At 34.2% G+C, this 10,048-nt stretch overlaps 1 pseudogene across 1 annotated transcript; it reads right to left on the bottom strand.

The window, feature by feature from the left end:
- Positions 1-520: 520 nt before the first annotated feature.
- LOC147505765 (uncharacterized) lies at positions 521-4,484 on the bottom strand (annotated as a pseudogene). The gene is made up of 7 exons (XR_015221100.1): positions 4,301-4,484; positions 4,073-4,186; positions 3,674-3,740; positions 3,551-3,573; positions 3,324-3,448; positions 688-975; positions 521-641 (listed from the first exon to the last, which is right to left on the bottom strand). The product of XR_015221100.1 is annotated as an uncharacterized LOC147505765 (transcript).
- Between the last annotated feature and the right edge of the window lie 5,564 nt (positions 4,485-10,048).

The raw sequence follows: 10,048 nt of genomic DNA, 5'->3' as shown, positions 1-10,048 counted from the left end.
TTATTAGAGAAGAATTCAAGAACATTTTTTATTTTTTTTGAAGAAAGAAAAATAAGTAAATGACTTGTTTTGTCTTGGGTACGCCTAATAAAAAAAAGGATAATTTAGGAACCTAAATATATCTTAAATAATTTTATTTATTTATTTTAAAATTGGGGTACTTGAGTGTTTTTATGGGTGTGTCCAAGATCACCCTTCATATTTTAGGTAGTACATATTTAGTTGCTTGATAAGTCTTACCAATTTGGAAGAATTCATTTTAGTTTTTATTTTATTTTTCGGTAATGCATTTGAACATTTGGGCATTTACTAAGGCATCAAGCAATGATGTACGCGAAGAGGTGAGGGTGAACAAGTTCATGCTTTGGGTATAAATACTGTTACGCACAATAAACCCTGGTTTTGTACTTCTTGAGCTTTGATGCTTTAGTTACATCATACAACACCTCCTCATCAGCCTTCTTAGTTTATCCTGCACGGCTGCACTCTACTTCAATTACCACCAACTCATAACCTACTATAGTCAATGCACCGAGTTTTGTATTAAACATTTAGACTTAGTCAAGTTCCATATTGGCAATCACTTCATTTAGAATTTCCTGCAGCTCCTTCACCCTTTGCCTTGTAAGTGCAATACAGTCCTGCAGCCATTGTAAAACATTGTTAATAAATTATGCTAATTGGAACCTGAACAGCTGACGTGTAAGCAAGAAATGTTCCACCTGGAAACAAGCCGTCCAGACATATCCAACACCACTGTTGCAAGAGTTTCCATTACGGACTCTTCCTCTGCAGTAGGCTCAGCCAAAATATACTTCTTGTGCAGAATGCATGTCAATGCTAATGGAATGCAACTCAATGTGAGTTTCCTCTTTCCTCTGTTTAGGAGCTCTTTCAATGATTTGCCTTCTATTTGCTCCTCCGAGATGGCAAATACTCTTCCTTCATCATTGACAGACACAACTGGCATGCATACTGTGAAATAAGATGGATACTTGTACAGTAATGATGCAACAGATAAACAATCTAAACTTAAAGGAAAACCATAAAAGATTGCTTCGCATTTGGATCCGTAAAAGTAGCTAGTTTAGCATTTCCATCCAAAGGTAACAAACTTAAAACCAAACTAAATAAATGTGCTCAAAAGGCAGCTTCTTACAAGATTTCGATGGGGGGAGGAAAAAGTACTAGTAACTCCTATCCAACAAAGAATAATAAAGAAAAAACGAGAATGACTGGTAACAATGTTAGTTAAGAGAATGACAGAATGACTCGAGTAAGCAGAATATAATCTTGGAGTAAATGTACAAAAGCAAAATATTCTGATGTATCTTGTTGGCAACTACTAATTAATTAATAATCCATGCTCATGCATCATATTCACTAATTTACAAACTGAATCAGCTCCATCTCTGATCAAATTAAGCTGACCCAACGAGTTTGTAGGGAGAGTCCACCCCACATCCCACAGAGTTGATTTCACCTGGGAACTCTCGAATTCTCTAAATGAGTTTTCATCTCGTGGTCTTCTCACTCGATTGAAAAATGCCTTAAATTTAAATCAGACACCACTAATGATTTCAATAACACCAAGCACAGAATAGACAATTGCAATGTAGCAAGAACCAAAAGAGGAAATGAGGAACTGGAAGAAAGAGAGACATGTCTAAACTCTAAAGTATCCTTAATTGTTACTTTGTTAGTGATCTATATATCCACCATTTTATTTCTCTCTACTCTCAGCTCAACTCTTTGTTTGTTCTCTTTGTTCAACTTCAGACATGATAATGAAAAGTTTTTTTCTTTTCTCTGTTTTTTTTATTTTGTCACATTGTTGTTTACACCCAATGAAACAAGTCATTCCCTAGCCACCTAAATAGTGCCATGGCCTCCACATCACACACCAGCTCCTGGTATGAAGACATGCTCTCAGCCACGTGCAAGATATTAATATGAAAATTCGATGACCATTTAAGTCTTAAAAAGGACATGGTTCCAGGGACCAACACCACTTCACATATGTGCAAATTCCTTTTTATATGTTCTAAACTTATTAGCATAGTAGTGTCTTGGCCATGTTTGGCTAAACTACCCAACAAGTTTGGAAGAGTGCCAAGGTTAACAAAGAATTAGGAAACATAGATTAAAGTGTCCAAGCTTCCTAAATAAAATTGTTTGGAGTTTTGGTTATTCTAATTGTGTGGATTTTTATGAAACTTTGCAAAGAGTTTGTTTGGCTATGTTAAAACGTTCTTTACGATGAAGCTACTTCGGATAAAACACAACCAAGATGATATATAGAGAAGGGACTGCGGATACAACAAGGGGAGAGCCAATTAACTAAAAGCATGCACGAGGGTGTGCGAACATGCGAACATACCAAACAACTTAATTAAAATGGCAGAGGATGGCACTTTCTACTCTTGCAATTGACAAAGGTACGATTTTTAGGCAATCTAGATGGGGAGATACTAAGTACTAACCATGATTGATGTGGCGGTAAATATTATTTGGACAGTAGAATGATAGGGGAATGTCAAGATAAAACTGGTGGAGACTACAGTTACACCTGGAAGTATGGAAGATTCCAATGAATAATGACAATGGCAAGTATATGATAGACCCAAACCGACTCTACCTTCAAACTGTCCACACTTAACCTCCTCCGAATGGAAGATGTGGGATTTTCCTCAATTCCTTGGTGCTACGTAGTAGACTTAAGCAACCATTTCCAAACCCCGGGTGTGGAACTAAATCCCTGGTTTGACCTTCACTCCTTTTATCAATCTGGAACCTATCGGTGCTAAATAGAGTCTGATAATCCACTTTTTAACTCAAGTTTTTCTCACAGAAAACGATGTGAGATGTCAAGTAGAAAATAACTCCCCTCCCTCCCCCCCACCCACACGCACACACACTAGGTTATCAGTCTGGAAGTTATCGGTGCAAAATAGAGTCTGATCATCCACTTTTTAACCCAAGTTTTTCTCACAGAAAATGATGTGAGACATCGAGAAGATACTCATGGTGCCCCAATATATAGTTGCCTTTCCAACATATCCTTGGGGTTGAATCTGTAACATCTCTGGTTGATTAGTTTTAGCATGAAATATAGGTACAACCTTACAATATGGAGCACAGGATGTGTGCCGCGGTGGTCTACATTTTTCTTCATATTTTTAGGTACACTACTGCAATAGGAAGCCTAGGCAGGAAGCCTCAGCTGAGAGCAGTTAACGAAGACATAGTTGGACTCTATATTCCCACTTGTGCTTCTTACATTATGTCATAAAAATAAAAACCTGGTAGTTAGCAAATAGTACCAGGTATGCCATCCAAGCAGCCTTTCCAGGGATCAAGCATAATTCTTTCAAGTCCACCATTATATAGTTGCCCCAATATATAGTTGCCTTTCCAGCATATCCTTGGGGTTGAATCTGTAACATCTCTGGTTGATTAGTTTTAGCATAAAATATAGGTACAACCTTACAATATGGAGCACACGATGTGTGCCGCGGTGGTCTATATTTTTCTTCATATTTTTAGGTACATTACTGCAATAGGAAGCCTCAGCTGAGAGCAGTTAACGAAGACATAGTTGGACTCTATATTCCCACTTGTGCTTCTTACATTATGTCATAAAAATAAAAACCTGGTAGTTAGCAAATAGTACCAGGTATGCCATCCAAGCAGCCTTTCCAGGGATCAAGCATAATTCTTTCAAGTCCACCATTCCAGAACTGCAATCACAACAAAAACGGCCACTAATGAAAAATATGAACCTCAACGAAAAGATTTGAGTTTGTATTTTAAAGTCAATACATATCTAAAGCAATGAAGATATACAGTTAGATTAAAGAATGGTCCCATACTCCCAACAAATCATTGAAAATTTGTTGGCAACTCATTAAGAGAGTTAAGAGTATGCATTTGTTAAGACTATGGAAAAAGCATATCATACCAAGGATCAAAATCAAAATAGAAGCTTTGACTAATTTAAAAATATAAAAAACAAAAAGACTCGAGTTTTTAGGAGACAAAAAGGAGGAATTAAGACAAGTGACAAAATTACCTTAAAATTATATCAGTCAACTGAATCGATAAAACAGGTGCTGCCTCTGCTGGTCTGCTAGGCCTAATGAGGGGAGAACATATTGGATAATTGGAGGCATGTGGAAATCAATAGCTGGAAACACAATCTAATTCAAATTAACTTCCTGTACAAAATAAGCACACACACACCAAAAAAAAGAGAGAAAAAAATACTAGCTAGACAGAGAAAATTGTATAGAGATTCAACCTATGTAGCCCTCGCCAGGTGACACAGAGGCAGGAGTCATAACTTCCATTTTGATAGCAGCCAGCATTGTCTGTGCATCAAACAAGTATTCAAGATTTCATACATACAGTATTCTTGTGTATATGTATGTACAAATGGTTCATGGCCCAAGGCCAAACAATAGCACACGATAAAAGCGCTTGCTGTGTGTCCGATTTTCACCAGTGCCGAACCATCAGCAGATGCAACAGCCCCTTAATGAACAGACATAAGCAAAGCAAAAGCTACTGAAAAAAAAAAAAAAAAAAAAGAATAACGGCAAAAAAAATCAAGCTTTAACTCACCAAGAGCCACAGTTGTATCCTTGGCATCAGGGCGTATAGACTCGAGAAGATGACGCTCATAGAACCGAAAAGGGAAGAGGCCACTAAAAGCATCCACTTCCATCTCCCCCGCCAAATCTCCAGAGGCATCTGTTAACCCCATTCTATCTTCTCGTTTCTCCTGCCTTCTACAACCAGAAAGTCTAAACCAAAATAACAAACTTATAAATTAGATAAATACATCCAATAGCAACAAATTATGCCACCAGCTTTGCAGTTTATACCCACGTACATAAATAGATGAAGAAACATGAAGAACCTAGGGAACTAAGAAATGGAAAGGGATTAAAAAAACAAAACAAAACAAATTACTAGCTTCTCTATCATTAGACAAATTTCTACAACAAATTGCTGACCACAAAAGCTCAAGATGATAATCTTCATTAAACCATAGTGCTTTGGACACGATTCATGAAACAACGAACACAAGATACAGTAAAGCAACTTATTTGTCTAAAAAGAGATTACGAACAAGGGTTGCAGAGTTGATTACATATTGTATAAGATAAACAGCATCCAATCAGATAGCACTTGTAATCATTACTCCGACATACTTAAAACTGACGAGTATAAACTGCTATATCTTACATCAGATTCTAATTATCTTTAGACATGGGCAATACGACATTATGATCTTCATCAAATCAGAAAAATCATTACACAAACAGACTTAAAAAATATTTATCCATATAAAACTTTGTACATTGCCTGTCATTGCATACTAGCACCATAAACCAACATAAAAAACAGTAATGATAACAATAAATATCCAATTCACGTACCATACAAGTTTCAAGAACATGCATGTATATGAAAACAAACAAAATAATCATACTTTAGGTTATTCAGGACTTTACAAGAAACCCATTTGAAGTAATTTGTATATATAGCAGCAATATATAATATGAAACAAAACTATGTATTAATTTATACTAAAATAAACAAGTATTCAAAGTTTGGTTGAGGTGGCAAAGTAGGGGAGAGCTATTTTCGCCAAGTTTAAAGTCTGTCAGTGACTTCTGCTCGAAACCTCAAAACCCCTGGTTCTGCAATTGGGTATTTCGGGGTCGGGCTTTTATTTGGGAGCCCAAAAATATAAGCCCATATCAGCATTGTTGCATTCCATACTTACAAGAATAAAAGCTTTATTATTTCCCATTATTATACCAAAGAAGTGCCAAATGACCAAACTACATATAAAATCTAAAACAACTCAAAATTTCACCTACAAAATAAATTAAAATCTAATTTTTTTTTTTGTAGAGATGATCTACTGAGTATACCTTTTAGCATAAAAAAATACCTACTATGTATAAACTATATATATCACCGACACATGTCTACTTTTTTTAAAAAAATCTAACCACCTAGAAATGGCGAGTCTAAATCCGATGGCGAGTCTAAATCCGCCCCTCTTTGTGGAGAAGATAACTTGTTACTGATGGCGAGTCTAAATCCGCCCCTCTTTGTGGAGAAGATAACTTGTTACTGATGAGGAGAGAGAGTTTTATTTGAGTTGAAGAGATTAGAATAATAGATCTATGTTCTAGTTAAAGCATCATTTTATTAGATATAAAATAATGTTAAATTAAGGGTATAATAGGTAAACACGGTTCGGTTCCACTGGTTAACCGAAACATGAAACCGAAAACCACACCAACCCTACCTATATCACAAATTCACAGCCCCAACTTGCCAATCAACAAACTGAAGGCACCAGTCTCGAGCCCATCCAACCAAAATTGAACCAAAATGCTTTTTAGTACCAAAATCCAAACCCAACAAAAGTCTATTATCTAACAGTCAAAATGTCACTAACAGGTCAAGGGGATAAGGTAAAGCCAATTTTTTTAGCAAATTTCCACTACCGCACTTCCAATTTTTTCACAACTATAGTGAAAATATAATCAACAAAAAAAAAATAGTATGAAAAAAAAAAAACTAATAAAAACATTCTAACAAACCAACGTTTTTTTTTACTTCTCTTTTTTCCCTTACAAAATTATCATCTATCATTTATTTTGAGTCCAAAACTATTAAAGAGAGACAAATGTGTTTGTGATGGTTTGATGAGTTAATGAGACTAAAACAAATAGCCAAAGTCTCAAAGCCCAACCGGTCAGTTTGTATAATTCTAATAACTCATAACAAACCCGTAAGCTCTCTCTCATTTCTTTCACTTTAAATTCTTAAACAAGTGTCAGACCTCAACAAAAAATAAAAAACAAATGCATAAAGGACTTGCGATGCAGCTTGTTACACGTTTGTCATAATTATTTATAAAACTCGTTATCATTATCATTAAAAATTTCACTTAAAAAAACAAAAAACAGATAACAAAACAAAATAAGGTAATTTTTTTACTTTCAATGTGAATATTTTATAGTTTTCTCTACATGATAGTAGGGTTATATAAACTTATAGTATTATAGAAAGTTAACAATTTGTTGAATTGTTGTAGACTTTTGGACTAGATTATATAGATAATAATAGACATAGCGTTTGTCCTAATTATTTGTAAAACCCGTTCTTATTATCAATAAAATTTCCACTAAAAAAAACAAATGTATAACAAAACAAAACAAGACAATTTTTTACTTTCAATGTTAATCTTTATAGTTTTCTCCACATAATAATAGGGTTATATAGACTTATAATATTATCATAAGTTATCAATTTGTTGAATTGTTGTATACTAGATTATGTAGATATATATATAAACATAGTAGTATCAATTAATGGCTTAAGTGCTTAAGTAGTTAACTTTGTCAGTAAATATTAAATTCTTAGTAGTCATGACACTATAGCTTTGTGAATTGAAATAAATGCATAATTTTGTTGGTATTTATTGTTTAAATCTTTTAACAAAAAAAAATAAAAATAAAATAAGAATTGCATACTTTTATTTGGGGGTATGCACATAATCTCGTACCCTTAGTTTATAATCTTGTCTCCGTCCCTAATCACTACCATACTTTTATATTTGTCATGCAATAACGAAATCAGCACAACTAGCTCAAGGACACTCAGGTTATTGGAATGTACATGATTGATGATTGATATTGTTATTATAGTAATTAAATGTTGAAATAAGTATTTGTGTTAGTTTTTAAGGTGATGAAAACAGTAGGATTGCTGAAACCATTGCTCTTGGAGCAACTGAAACACTTCTATTAGCTGTAACTGGTAACATGTGGGAATATGAATTATTTGCATTTTTATGGATTTTTTAAATCAGCTTCTAATATAATATTTGCATGTACAGGAAGTGTTACGATTAATGTTGTTGTTGAAACTCGCATGGAAGAAGCTGAAGCTGAAGCTGATATAAATCGTAATTTTAGTGATCCTACATAAAGAAATTAAAATTTTAGTGGTGTTGTTTAGTGACCTTGAGGTTTGTATCTTTAGAGTGACTCACCGGTGCAGCATCGCCCTAGACTGACCAAAAATAAATGTTATTGAGTTATTATTGGCTATTGAAGGATTAGGGTTATTATTGGCTATTGAAGGATTATTGGTAACACAATTTTTAGTCCGTGTTATTATTGGCTATTGAAGGATTAGGGTTTATGTTATTATTAGTTTGGATTGTGAATTTTGTTATAAAGTTTAGATTTATTGCTATTGATTGATGTAATTGAAGAAGGAAGTGGATGTGGACAAATTAAGTTGATTTGATAGTAATGACTTGTGAAGTTATTAAGTTGATTGTGAAGTTAATGTGTCAGGCAAGTTTTAGATGATTGAATTGGGTTAAAAATGATGTTAGCTTTTATAATTTATTGAGAGTGATGAGCTGCCATATGTCCAGGAGTTTTTTTGCCTTGAGTAATTTGTTTGTTTTTGAGGCTTGAATAATTGGGTTAGAGAGAGAATACAGGCAGTAAAATTTTTAAATGTCACTGCTTTGAGAATACAGGTAGTGCGTGTCTAAATCGCAAAGTTCCAAGTGAAGGCACTCTTTTTCATCAGAGGAGGATATTCATCATGTTAATTTTCTCAGATTTCCATTTATTTCATTGCAAATATATCCATGATATTGTCTATTGTTGATGATGATCAATCATACTCTTTCACTTTAATGTTTTCTATACGACTCTCTGAACAGTAGTTTTTTGGACAATTATTTGATTGCATGGTGTTAGCTTTGATTCTTTGTCTACATCAGAAACACATACTGATAACTTATTGATATAACTAATTGAACTCTAAAAGGTCTGAATATAACTTATTGATAACATTATAACACTACGGAAAAGTAGTAGAGAATTAAGTGCGTGCTTGATAACTAATTTTCCCACTAGCAAATCAGTCTTTTCCCACGTAACAACCTATTTGCCACTGCTTGGTAGCATTTTAGGAGCTGGCAAACTTTTTTGTGATTTGCCGGCAAAACAGTCACATGACCCAATTTTCCCACTCGAAGCAGGAAAAATTTATCCATCTCGGAGATGGATATATTTTGCCAGAGGAAAATCGCCCAAAATTTTCCCACTTCATTTGCCAAATTGAATCAACCCTAGATCGCAATCTCTCGTACTCACTCTCTTCTCTCATACTCACTCTCTCTCAAGTTAGCGCCGCAACTTTCTTTTCCTCTTTCTCTTTTGATTTTTTTCAGAAAAAATCGATTTCAAGGTTTGTGTTACTCTACTGATCTGTGATTTTAATAACTATGATTTTGATTTCGCACGGTTTGTAAGAAGATTGGAAGAAATATTGGTGGTGTTCCTGAATTTGCTGATCTGTTTTACCAAAGAAAGTTTAACTCTATTGAGGTAATTTTTACTAGTTATTATAACTTGATATTTTTTTTGTTGATCTGCTTGTTGGGAGTTGACTATTTTGTTTTTGATTTTTAGCTGTTAATTATTTGTTTATTTTGATTTGGACTTGATTATTTGTGTCCTATTACTCACCTATTAATTCTAGGAAGAATTCCTTTTTGGGGAAAAAGTAATAAATTTTAGGCAAATTTTTCAACAAAGCTTCTTACTCTGTGCTGCCCATCAATTTCTTTTGATGGCAGTCGATGGTATCCTGTGTCCAAATCTCTGTTTGTGGATCTTAAACGTGAAGAGTTTTTTTTTTTTTATAAACATAGAGAGTTATTTCCCCAGTATCCTCCAATTGTCATGTATGCTTAGAGTTGCAGTGATCATCGATTGAGATATATAGGAACTATAAGTACTTACAAGAGCTACAGGACTTGTTATGTATTTCAGTAAAAAAAAAAAAACTCGTTCCCAGTACGCAACAAGTTTTTTGTTCTTGGTGAATAGGATTTGACACCAAAAGTTTCAGTTATCTCCTTTGTATCTCACACATTCACATAATTATTTACTACATCTTGTACATACTCTTTTTCTACTCCATTGCAAAA

This window comes from Coptis chinensis, chromosome 4 (assembly GCF_015680905.1).
Source record: "Coptis chinensis isolate HL-2020 chromosome 4, ASM1568090v1, whole genome shotgun sequence".
Lineage (NCBI taxonomy): Eukaryota > Viridiplantae > Streptophyta > Magnoliopsida > Ranunculales > Ranunculaceae > Coptis > Coptis chinensis.
The sequence above is the reverse complement of the archived record's forward strand: the minus strand, read 5'-3'. Positions and strand labels throughout refer to the sequence as shown.